The sequence below is a fragment of the Nicotiana tomentosiformis genome, chromosome 6 (genome assembly GCF_000390325.3).
Source record: "Nicotiana tomentosiformis chromosome 6, ASM39032v3, whole genome shotgun sequence".
Lineage (NCBI taxonomy): Eukaryota > Viridiplantae > Streptophyta > Magnoliopsida > Solanales > Solanaceae > Nicotiana > Nicotiana tomentosiformis.
The window spans coordinates 124975548-124989135 of record NC_090817.1 but is presented as its reverse complement, the minus strand read 5'-3'; positions in this window follow the sequence as shown (position 1 = coordinate 124989135).

Below are 13588 nucleotides of genomic sequence, written 5' to 3'. Positions count from 1 at the left end.
CAATATAGTAAGTAAAATAATTGTACGGCCTTATAAGGCTCGGTATATATATAACTGCTCTGCCATAGTAGGCTCGCTCATAGGCGCTCGGCCATACTAGGCTATGTATCTCGGCCATGCTGGGCTCGCTCATAGGCGCTCGGCCACAGTAGGCTCGGTATATAACTTTCCATCTGATCAGAGGTTGCCCAATAGGGGCCTGCCCATCGATTATAGCTCGATGGTAATGAAAATACTGTAATACTGTATATATAGGCTTGCTGCTCTCTTGACTGGAAGAAGACAATACTAAAATTGAATATAGAGTCTCGATAAGGAATAATATTGTAACTTATGAGACTAGAATAGTGTGAATAAATTCATGAATATGAACTTCTCTTTTTGTCTCATTACTAACACATGTAGCTACGAGATCATGCCAAAATGAAGGAAGGCTTAGCCTTAACATACCTTATCACAATCTTTTCAATCACCAAGTTGAACTCACCTCTTCGCACCTTAATCTACAAGAATGATAATAATACTATCGTTAAGTTACGAAAGGTACAACTATCGCACAACGAACGACAAACCTATTTTGTATTAAAACGGGCAGCATCTCCCCTATAATATGCCCTTCCTCCAACTTCAAGATAACACCAACAATACAAGGACAGAACAATAACAACATATATACATCATTTTCCAGCCCTATATACACCATCAAATACTACAAAATAGCCCAACACACCCCAATCTCTTCGTACACAAAACGACCACCGTAGTAGTGTCAAACGACCCGAAAATGTTATGACGAACGACCAGCCAACCACCCTACATTTATATGGTGTTTATAAACCCCCTTCCTCCTCCAAAACTCCACAAAATAGTAATAAAACACGCAGCCCAACAGCAACACAAAACAGTCCACAAAACAGTCCGCTACAAGTGAATAACTCGAACTCACGGCTTCCGATCACCATCCCGTGAGTTCTTACAAGTATAGAACGACTTACCATGAATTTACAGAAGAAAAAATGGATGAAAGAGAGCAGTAAACTCACCTTATTTGTTGGATAACTCAGCTCCTATCTTGGTTCTTCAAACTCTAAGTTTTACCTCCAATTGGAACTTGAAAGGGAGAGAAAATCAATTAGGGTTTGTGGGAAAGTTTTGGGAGGATTCTTTGCAGAGCTTATGTCTGGTTATTATGCTCTATTTTAAGTCTAATATATGAAGAAAATAGGCCCTTAAAAGGCCTCTTTGGACGACCCGAAATGGCCCATTTTTGGGCTTTCATTTAAGCAAGTAGGTGACACACCTACTTGTCACCTAGCAGCTTGCGCAGTATCGCAAAAATGCACATATCTCTCTACTCCGATGTCGTATTGACAAATGGTTTAATGCGTTGGAAAATAGACTCATAGATCTTTAATTTGATGTGTGGAACACACCATAACTCTAAGTATATTGGGAGAAAATTGCAGTTACATTTGACCCAAAGTTTCAGTAAAACTTATGAATGTAACTTGTGATGACTTTCATCGACTTTTGTTCCACAACTCTCTTGACTTCAAAACATAACACACGGATGTCATACGACTAATATAAATCATAACATAATCTCCTTATCATGTTAAGCACCCTAGTCTCACCCCAAAGGTATATGTTATAACATTCCCAACTTGTCGACTTTCGACGAAACATTATTTTCTTCAATTGCTTTAGCTTCTGAACTATCCAACCCTCTTTGTACTTGTTGTTCATGATCTTCAATATTTGTAACCTCAGAGGTAACATGATTAACTTACTTTATATACTTTTAAATATTATCTCATTTTTTTGTCCTACATTAGTTTGCTTACGACGCATTTTTACATACGAAAATATAGGGTGTAACACCTATGTTGGAATTGGAAAGGAGACTAGAGAGTGGAACACTATGTCTAATAATAAAATCAACTAGGGAGTGGATACCCTATGTTGGAAAAGCGTACTAAGGAGTGGAGACCCTATGTCTAAAAACATCAACTAGGGAGTGGAGACTTTATGTTGGAAAAGAGACTAGGGGCTGGAGACCCTATGTCAAAATTAACATCATCTCGGGAGTGGAGACCCTATGTTGGAAAAAAGATTAGGGAGTGGAGACCCTATGTCCAAAATAACATCAACTAGGGAGTGGAGACCATATGTTGGAAAAAAGATTAGGGAGTGGAGACCCTATGTACAAAATAACAACAATTAGGGAGTTGTGACCCTATGTTGGAAAGGAGACTAGGGAGTGGAAACCCTATATCTAAAATAAAATCAACTAGGGAGTGGAGACCCTATGTTGGAAAAGAGACTAGGGAGTGGAGACCCTATGTCTAAAATAAAATCAACTAAGGAGTGGGGACCCCATTTTGGAAAAGAGACTAGGGAGTGGAGGACATATAAATCAAATAACATCAACTAGAGAATGGAGATCCTATATTGGAAACACAAACTAGGGAGTGGATAACATATGTATAAAAACATCAACTAGGGAGTGGAGACCATACGTTGGAAAAGCAGACTAGGTAGTGGAGACCCTATGTTGGAAAAGCAGACTAGGTAGTGGAGACCCTATGTTGGAAAAGAAAATTAGGGAGTGGAGACCCTATGTCTAAAAACATCAACAAGGGAGTGGAGACCCTATGTTGGAAAAGAGACTAGGGAGTGGAGACCCTATGTCCAAATTAACATCAACTAGGGAGTGCAGACCCTATGTTGGAAAAATGATTAGGGAGTGGAGACCCCATGTCCAAAATAATATCAACTAGGTAGTTGTGACCTTATGTTGGAAAGTAGACTAGGGAGTGGAGACCCTATGTTGGAAAATAGACTAGGGAGTGGAGACCCTTTGACTAAAATAAGATCAACTAGGGAGTGGGAACCCTATGTTGGAAAGTAGACTAGAAAGTGGAGACCCTATGTGTAAAAATAAAATCAACTAGGGAGTGAAGACCCTATGATGGAAAAGAAACTAGGGACTGGAGACCCTAAATCTAAAATAACATCAATTAGGGAGTGAAGACCCAATGTTAGAAAGGAGACTAGGGAGTGGAGACCCTATGTCTAAAATAACATCAATTAGGGAGTGAAGACCCTATGTTAGAAATGAGACTAGGGAGTGGAGACCCTATGTCTAAAATAACATCAACTAAGGAATGGAGACCATATGTTGGAAAGGATACTAGGGAGTGGAGACCCTATATCTAAAATAACATCATCTAGGGAGTTGTGACCCTATGTTGGAAAGGAGACTAGGGAGTGGAAACCCTATGTCTAAAATAAAATCAACTAGGGAGTGGACACAGTATGTTGGAAAGGAGACTAGAGAGTGGAACCCTATGTATAATAATAAAATCAACTAGGGAGTGGATACCCTATGTTGGAAAAGCGTACTAAGGAGTGGAGACCCTATGTCTAAAAACATCAACTAGGGAGTGGAGACTTTATGTTGGAAAAGAGACTAGGGGCTGGAGACCCTATGTCCAAATTAACATCATCTCGGGATTGGAGACCCTATGTTGGAAAAAAGATTAGGGAGTGGAGACCCTATGTCCAAAATAACATCAACTAGGGAGTGGAGACCCTATGTTGGAAAAAAGATTAGGGAGTGGAGACCCTATGTACAAAATAACCACAACTAGGGAGTTGTGACCCAATGTTGGAAAGGAGACTAGGGAGTGGAAACCCTATATCTAAAATAAAATCAACTAGGGAGTGGAGACTCTATGTTGGAAAAGAGACTAGGGAGTGGAGACCCTATGTCTAAAATAAAATCAACTAAGGAGTGGGGACCCCATTTTGGAAAAGAGACTAGGGAGTGGAGGACATATAAATCAAATAACATCGACTAGAGAATGGAGATCCTATGTTGGAAACACAAACTAGGGAGTGGATAACATATGTATAAAAACATCAACTAGGTAGTGGAGACCATACGTTGGAAAAGCAGACTAGGTAGTGGAGACCCTATGTTGGAATAACATCAACTAGGTAGTTGTGACCTTATGTGCGAAAGGAGACTAGGGAGTGGAGACCCTATGTTGGAAAATAGACCAGGGAGTGGAGACCCTTTGTCTAAAATAAGATCAACTAGGGAGTGGGAACCCTATGTTGGAAAGTAGACTAGAAAGTGGAGACCCTATGTGTAAAAATAAAATCAACTAGGGAGTGAAGACCCTATGATGGAAAATAAACTAGGGAGTGGAGACCCTACGTCTAAAATAACATCAATCAGGGAGTGAAGACCCAATGTTAGAAAGGAGACTAGGGAGTGGAGACCCTATGTCTAAAATAACATCAACTAGGGAATGGAGACCATATGTTGGAAATGAGACTAGGGAGTGGAGACCCTATGTCTAAAATAACATCAACTAGGGAGTTGTGACCCTATGTTGGAAAGGAGACTAGGGAGTGGAAAACCTATGTCTAAAATAAAATCAACTAGGGAGTAGAGACCATATATTGGAAAGGAGACTAGAGAGTGGAGACCCTATGTATAATAATAAAATAAACTAGGGAGTGGATACCCTATGTTGGAAAAGAAGACTAGGGAGTGGAGACCCTATGTCTAAAAACATCAACTAGGGAGTGGAGACCCTATGTTGGAAAAGAGACTAGGGAGTGGAGACCCTATGTCCAAATTAACATCAACTCGGGAGTGGAGAACCTATGATGGAAAAAAGATTAGGGAGTGGAGACCCTATCTCCAAAACAACATCAACTAGGGAGTGGAGACCCTATGTTGGAAAAAAGATTAGGGAGTGGAGACCCTATGTCCAAAATAACATCAACTAGGGAGTGGAGACGCTATGTTGGAAAAGAGACTAGGGAGTGGAGACCCTATGTCTAAAATAAAATCAACTAGGGAGTGGAGACCCCATTTTGGAAAAGATACTAGGGAGTGGAGGCCATATGAATCAAATAACATAGACTAAGGAATGGATACCCTATGTTGGAAACATAGACTAGGGAGTGGATACCATATATATAAAAACATCAATTAGGGAGTGGAGACCATATGTTGGAAAAGAAGACTAGGAAGTGGAGAACCTATGAGTAAAAACATCAACTAGGGAGTGAAGACCGTATATTGGAAAAGGCGACTAAAGAGTGGAGACCCTATGTCTAAAATAACATCAACTAGGAAGTGGAAACCCTATGTCGGAAAGGAGACTACAGAGTGGAGACCCTATGTGTAAAAATAAAATCAACTAGGGAGTGAAGACACTATGTTGGAAAAGAAACTAGGGACTGGAGACCCTACGTCTAAAATAATATCAATTAGGGAGTGAAACCCCTATGTTAGAAAGGAGACTAGGGAGTGGAGACCCTATGTCCAAAATAACATCAACTAGGGAATGGAGACCATATGTTGGAAAGGAGACTAGGGAGTGGAGACCCTATATCTAAAATAACATCAACTAGGGAGTTGTGACCCTATGTTGGAAAGGAGACTATGGAGTGGAAAACCTATGTCTAAAATAAAATCAACTAGGGAGTGGAGACCATATATTGGAAAGGAGACTAGAGAGTGGAGACCCTATGTATAATAATAAAATAAACTAGGGAGTGGATACCCTATGTTGGAAAAGAAGACTAGGGAGTGGAGACCCTATGTCTAAAAACATCAACTAGGGAGTGGAGACCCTATGTTGGAAAAGAGACTAGGGAGTGGAGACCCTATGTCCAAATTAACATCAACTCGGGAGTGGAGACCCTATGTTGGAAAAAAGATTAGGGAGTGGAGACCCTATGTCCAAAATAACATCAACTAGGGAGTGGAGACCCTATGTTGGAAAAGAGACTAGGGAGTGGAGACCCTCTGTCTAAAATAAAATCAACTAGGGAGTGGAGACCCCATTTTGGAAAAGATACTAGGGAGTGGAGGCCATATGAATCAAATAACATAGACTAAGGAATGGATACCTTATGTTGGAAACATAGACTAGGGAGTGGATACCATATATATATAAAAACATCAATTAGGGTGTGGAGACCATATGTTGGAAAAGAAGACTAGGAAGTGGAGAACCTATGAGTAAAAACATCAACTAGGGAGTGAAGAGCCTATATTGGAAAAGGCGACTAAGGAGTGGAGACCCTATGTCTAAAATAACATCAACTAGGAAGCGGAAACCCTATGTCGGAAAGGAGACTACAGAGTGGAGACCCTATGTGTAAAAATAAAATCAACTAGGGAGTGAAGACACTATGTTGGAAAAGAAACTAGGGACTGGAAACCCTACGTCTAAAATAACATCAATTAGGGAGTAAAGACCCAATGTTAGAAAGGAGACTAGGGAGTGGAGACCCTATGTCTAAAATAACATCAACTAGGGAATGGAGACCACATGTTGGAAATGAGACTAGGGAGTGGAGACCCTATGTCTAAACTAACATCAACTAGGGAGTTGTGACCCTATGTTGGAAAGGAGACTAGGGAGTGGAAAACCTATGTCTAAAATAAAATAAACCAGGGAGTGGAGACCATATATTGGAAAGGAGACTAGAGATCGGAGAACCTATGTATAATAATAAAATAAACTAGGGAGTGGATACCCTATGTTGGAAAAGAAGACTAGGGAGTAGAGACCCTATGTCTAAAAACATCAACTAGGGAGTGGAGACCCTAGGTTGGAAAAGAGACTAGGGAGTGGAGACCCTATGTCCAAATTAACATCAACTCGGGAGTGGAGACCCTATGATGGAAAAAAGATTAGGGAGTGGAGACCCTATCTCTAAAACAACATCAACTAGGGAGTAGAGACCCTATCTTGGAAAAAAGATTAGGGAGTGGAGACCCTATGTCCAAAATAACATCAACTAGGGAGTGGAAACCCTATGTTGGAAAAGAGACTAGGGAGTGGAGACCCTATGTATAAAATAAAATCAACTAGGGAGTGGAGACCCCATTTTGGAAACGATACTAGGGAGTGGAGGCCATATGAATCAAATAACATAGACTAATGAATGGAGACCCTATGTTGGAAACATAGACTAGGGAGTGGATACCATATATATAAAAACATCAATTAGGGAGTGGAGACCATATGTTGGAAAAGAAGACTAGGAAGTGGAGAACCTATGAGTAAAAACATCAACTAGGGAGTGAAGACCGTATATTGGAAAAGGCGACTAAAGAGTGGAGACCCTATGTCTAAAATAACATCAACTAGGAAGTGGAAACCCTATGTCGGAAAGGAGACTACAGAGTGGAGACCCTATGTGTAAAAATAAAATCAACTAGGGAGTGAAGACACTATGTTGGAAAAGAAACTAGGGACTGGAGACCCTACGTCTAAAATAATATCAATTAGGGAGTGAAACCCCTATGTTAGAAAGGAGACTAGGGAGTGGAGACCCTATGTCCAAAATAACATCAACTAGGGAATGGAGACCATATGTTGGAAAGGAGACTAGGGAGTGGAGACCCTATGTCTAAAATAACATCAACTAGGAAGTTGTGACCCTATGTTGGTAAGGAGACTAGAGAGTGGAAACCGTATGTCTAAAATAAAATCAACTAGGGAGTGGAGACCGGATGTTGGAAAGGAGACTAGAGAGTGGAGACCCTATGTATAATAATAAAATCAACTAGGGAGTGGATACCCTATGTTGGAAAACCAGACAAGGGAGTGGAGACCCTATGTCTAAAAATATCAATTAGGGAGTGCAGACCCTATGTTGGAAAAGAGACTAGGGACTAGAGACCCTATGTCTAAAATAACATCAACTAGGGAGTTGTGACCCTATGTTGGAAAGGAGACTAGGGAGTGGAAACCCTATGTCTAAAATAAAATCAACTAGAGAGTGGAGACCGTATGTTGCAAAAGAGACTAGGGAGTGGAGACCCTATGTCTAAAATAAAATCAACTAGGGAGTGGAGGCCATATGAATCAACTAACATCAACTAGGGAATGGAAACCCTATGTTGGAAATACAAACTAGGGAGTGGATACCATATGTATAGAAACATCAACTAGGGAGTGGAGACCATATGTTGGAAAAGCAGACTAGGAAGTGGAGACTCTACGTCTAAGAACATCAACTAGGGAGTGAAGACCCTATATTGGAAAATGCGACTTGGGAGTGGAGACCCTATGTCTAAAATAAAATCAACTAGGGAGTGGAGACACCATTTTTGTAAAGAGACAAGTGAGTGGAGGCCAAATGAATCAAATAACATTAACTAGGGAATACAAACCCAATGTTGGAATCACAGACTAGGGAGTGGATACCATATGTCTAAAAACATCAACTAGGGAGTGGAGACCATTTGTTGGAAAAGCAAACTAGGAATTGGAGACCCTATGTGTAAAAATATGAACTAGTGAATGAAGACCCTATATTGGAAAAGGCGACTAGGGAGTGGAGACCCTATGTCTAAAATAACATCAACTAGAGAGTGGAAACCCTATGTTGGGAACGAGACTAGAGAGTGGAGACCCTATGTGTAAAAATAAAATCAACAAGGGAGTGAAGACCCTATGTTGGAAAAGACACTAGGGACTGGAGACCCTATGTCTAAAATAACATCAATTAGGCAGTGGAGACCCTATGTTAGAAAGGAGACTAGGGAGTGGAGACCCTATGTCTTATATAACACCAATTAAGGAGTGGAGATCCTATTTTGGAAAAGAGCCTAGGTAATGGAGACCCATTTCTAAAATAACATCAACTAGGGAATGTTGACCATATGTTGAAAAGGAGACTAGGGAGTGGAGACCCTATGTCTAAAATAACATCAACTCGAGAGTTGTGACCCTATGTTGGAAAGGAGACTGGGGAGTGGAAACCCTATGTCTAAAATAAAATCAACTAAGGAGTGGAGACCGTTTGTTGGAAAAGGGACTATGGAATGGAGACCCTATGTCTAAAATAAAATAAACTAGGGAGTGGAGACTCTATGTTGGAAAAGAGACTAGGGAGTGGAGACCCTACGTCTAAAATAAAATCAACTAGGGAGTGGAGACACCATTTTGGAAAAGAGACAAGTGAGTGGAGGCCAAATGAATCAAATAATATCAACTAGGGAATAGAGACCCTATGTTGGAAACACAGAATAGAGAGTGGATACCATATTTCTTAAAACATAAACTAGGGAGTGGAGACCATATGTTGGAAAAGCAGACTAGGAAGTGGAGACCCTATGTGTAAAAATATGAACTAGGTAGTGAAGACCCTATATTGGAAAAGGTGACCAGGGAGTGGAGAACCTATGTCTAAAATAACATCAACTATGGAGTGGAAACCCTATGTTGGAAAGGAGACTAGAGAGTGGAGACCCTATGTGTAAAAATAAAATCAACTAGGGAGTTAAGACCCTATGTTGGAGAAGAGACTAAGTACTGGAGACCCTATGTCTAAAATATCATCAATTAGGTAGTGGAGACTCTCTCTCTCTCTCTAAAATAACATCAATTAGGGAATGGAGACCATATATTGGAATGGAGACTTGGGAGTGGAGACCCTATGTCTAAAATAACATCAACTAGGGAGTTGTGACCCTATGTTGGAAAGGAGACTAGGGAGTGGAAAACCTATGTCTAAAATAAAATCAACTAGGGAGTGGAGACCATATATTGGAAAGGAGACTAGAGAGTGGAGACCCTATGTATAATAATAAAATAAACTAGGGAGTGGATACCCTATGTTGGGAAAGAAGACTAGGGAGTGGAGACCCTATGTCTAAAAACATCAACTAGGGAGTGGAGACCCTATGTCTAAAAACATCAACTAGGGAGTGGAGACCCTATGTTGGAAAAGAGACTAGGGAGTGGAGACCCTATGTCCAAATTAACATCAACTCGGGAGTGGAGACCCTATGTTGGAAAAAAGATTAGGGAGTGGAGACCCTATCTCCAAAACAACATTAACTAGGGAGTGGAGACCCTATGTTGGAAAAAAGATTAGGGAGTGGAGACCCTATGTCCAAAATAACATCAACTAGGGAGTGGAGACCCTATGTTGGAAAAGAGACTAGGGAGTGGAGACCCTATGTCTAAAATAAAATCAACTAGGTAGTGGAGACCCCATTTAGGAAAAGATACTAGGGAGTGGAGGCAATATGAATCAAATAACGTAGACTAAGGAATGGAGACGCTATGTTGGAAACATAGACTAGGGAGTGGATACCATATATATTAAAACATCAATTAGGGAGTGGAGACCATATTTTGGAAAAGAAGACCAGGAAGTGGAGAACCTATGAGTAAAAACATCAACTAGGGAGTGAAGACCCTATATTGGAAAAGGCGACTAAGGAGTGGAGACCCTATGTCTAAAATAACATCAACTAGGAAGTGGAAACCCTATGTCGTTAAGGAGACTACAGAGTGGAGACCCTATGTGTAAAAATAAAATCAACTAGGGAGTGAAGTCACTATGTTGGAAAAGAAACTAGGGACTGGAGACCCTACGTCTAAAATAATATCAATTAGGGAGTGAAAACCCTATGTTAGAAAGGAGACTAGGGAGTGGAGACCCTATGTCTAAAATAACATCAACTAGGGAATGGAGACCATATGTTGGAAAGGAGACTAGGGAGTGGAGACCCTATGTCTAAAACATCAACTAGGGAGTGAAGACCCTATATTGGAAAAGGCGACTAAGGAGTGGAGACCCTATGTCTAAAATAACATCAACTAGGAAGTGGAAATCCTATGTCGGAAAGGAGACTACAGAGTGAAGACCCTATGTTGGAGAAGAGACTAAAGACTGGAGACCCTATGTCTAAAATATCATCAATTAGGTAGTGGAGACTCTCTGTCTAAAATAACATCAACTAGGGAATGGAGACCATATATTGGAATGGAGACTTGGGAGTGGAGACCCTATGTCTAAAATAACATCAACTAGGGAGTTGTGACCCTATGTTGGAAAGGAGACTAGGGAGTGGAAACCCTATGTCTAAAATAAAATCAACTAGGGAGTGGAAACCGTATGTTGGAAAAGAGACCAGGGAGTGGAGACCCTATGTCTACAATAAAATAAACTAGGGAGTGGAGACCCTATGTTGGAAAATAGACTAGGGAGTGAATACCATATGTCTAAAATAACATCAACTAGGGAGTGGAAACCCTATGTTGGAAAGGAGACTAGAGAGTGGAGGCCTTATGGGTAAAAATAAAATCAACTAGGGAGTGAAGACCCTATATTGGAAAAGAGACTAGGGAGTGGAGACCCTATGTCTAAAATAACATCAATTAGGGAGTGGAGACGCTATGTTGGAAAGGTGACTAGGGAGTGGAGGCCCTATGTCTAAAATAACATCAACTAGGGAGTTGTGACCCTATGTTCGAAAGGAGGCTGTGGAGTGGAACCCCTATGTCTAAAATAAAATCAACTAGGGAGTGGAGACACTATGTTGGAAAAGAGACTAGGGAATGGAGACCCTATGTCTAAAAGCATCAACTATGGAGTGGAGACGATATTTTGGAAAATCAGCTAGGAAGTGAAGTCTTTATGTCAAAAAACATCAACTAGGGAGTGAAGACCCTAAGTATAAAATAACATCAACTAGGGAGTGGAGACCCTATGATGGAAAAGGCGACTAAGGAGTGGAGACCCTTTGTCTAAAATAAAAACAACTAGGGAGTGGAAACCCTATGTTGGAAAGTACACTAGAGAGTGGAGACCCTATGTGTATAAATAAAATCATCTAGGGAGTGAAGACCCTATGTTGGAAAGGAGACTAGGGAGTGGAGACCCTATGTCTTAAATAACAACAACTAGGGAATGGAGACCCTATATTGGAAAGGAGACTAGGGAGTGAAGACCCTATGTCTAAAATAACATCAACTAGGGAATTGTGACCCTTTGTTGGAAAAGAGACGTGGGAGTGGAGACCCTATGTCTAAAATAAAATCAACTAGGGAGTGGAGACCCCATGTTGGAAAAGAGACAAGGGAGTGGAGACCATATGGATCAAATAACATCAACCAGGGAATGGAGACCCTATATCTAAAAACATCAACTAGGGAGTGGAGACCATATGTTGGAAAAGCAGACTAGGAAGTGGAGACCCTATGTGTAAAAACATTAACTAGGGAGTGAAGACTCTATATTGGAAAAGGCGACTTGGGAGTGGAGACCCTATGTCTAAAATAACATCAACTAGGGAGTGGAGACCCTATGTTGGAAAACGCGACTAAGGAGTGGAGACCCTATGTGTAAAAATAAAATCAACTAAGTAGTGGAGACCATGTGAATCAAATAACGTCAACTAGGGAATGGAGACCCTATGTTGGAAAAATAGATTATGGAGTGGAGACCATATGTCTAAAAACATCAACGAGGGAGTGGAGACCATATGTTGGAAAAGCAGACTAGGAAGTGGAGACCCTTTGGGTAAAAACATCAACTAGGGAATGAAGACCCTACATTGGAAAAGGCGACTTAGGAGTGGAGACCCTCTGTTTAAAATAACATCAACTAGGGAGTGGAGACCCTATGTTGGAAAAGGCGACTAAGTAGTGGAGACCCTTTGTCTAAAATAAAATCAACTAGGGAGAGGAAACCCGATGTTGCAAAGGTGACTAGAGAGTGGAGAAGCGACTAAGGAGTGGAGACCCTAAGTGTAAAAATAAAATCAACTAGGGAGTGGAGACCATATGAATCAAATAACATCAACCAGGGAATGGAGAACCTATGTTGGAAAAATAGACTATGGAGTGGAGACCTTATATCTAAAAACATCAACTAATGAGTGGAGACAATATGTTGGAAAATCAGACTAGGAAGTGGAGACCCTTTGGGTAAAAACATCAACTAGGGAATGAAGACCCTACATTGGAAAAGGCGACTTAGGAGTGGAGACCCTATGTTTGAAAGGAGACTAGGGAGTGGAGACCCTATGTCTTAAATAACAACAACTAGGGAATGGAGACCCTATATTGGAAAGGAGACTAGGGAGTGAAGACCCTATGTCTAAAATAACATCAACTAGGGAATTGTGACCCTTTGTTGGAAAAGAGACGTGGGAGTGGAGACCCTATGTCTAAAATAAAATCAACTAGGGAGTGGAGACCCCATGTTGGAAAAGAGACAAGGGAGTGGAGACCATATGGATCAAATAACATCAACCAGGGAATGGAGACCCTATATCTAAAAACATCAACTAGGGAGTGGAGACCATATGTTGGAAAAGCAGACTAGGAAGTGGAGACCCTATGTGTAAAAACATTAACTAGGGAGTGAAGACTCTATATTGGAAAAGGTGACTTGGGAGTGGAGACCCTATGTCTAAAATAACATCAACTAGGGAGTGGAGACCCTATGTTGGAAAACGCGACTAAGGAGTGGAGACCCTATGTGTAAAAATAAAATCAACTAAGTAGTGGAGACCATGTGAATCAAATAACGTCAACTAGGGAATGGAGACCCTATGTTGGAAAAATAGATTATGGAGTGGAGACCATATGTCTAAAAACATCAACTAGGGAGTGGAGACCATATGTTGGAAAAGCAGACTAGGAAGTGGAGACCCTTTGGGTAAAAACATCAACTAGGGAATGAAGACCCTACATTGGAAAAGGCGACTTAGGAGTGGAGACCCTCTGTTTAAAATAACATCAAC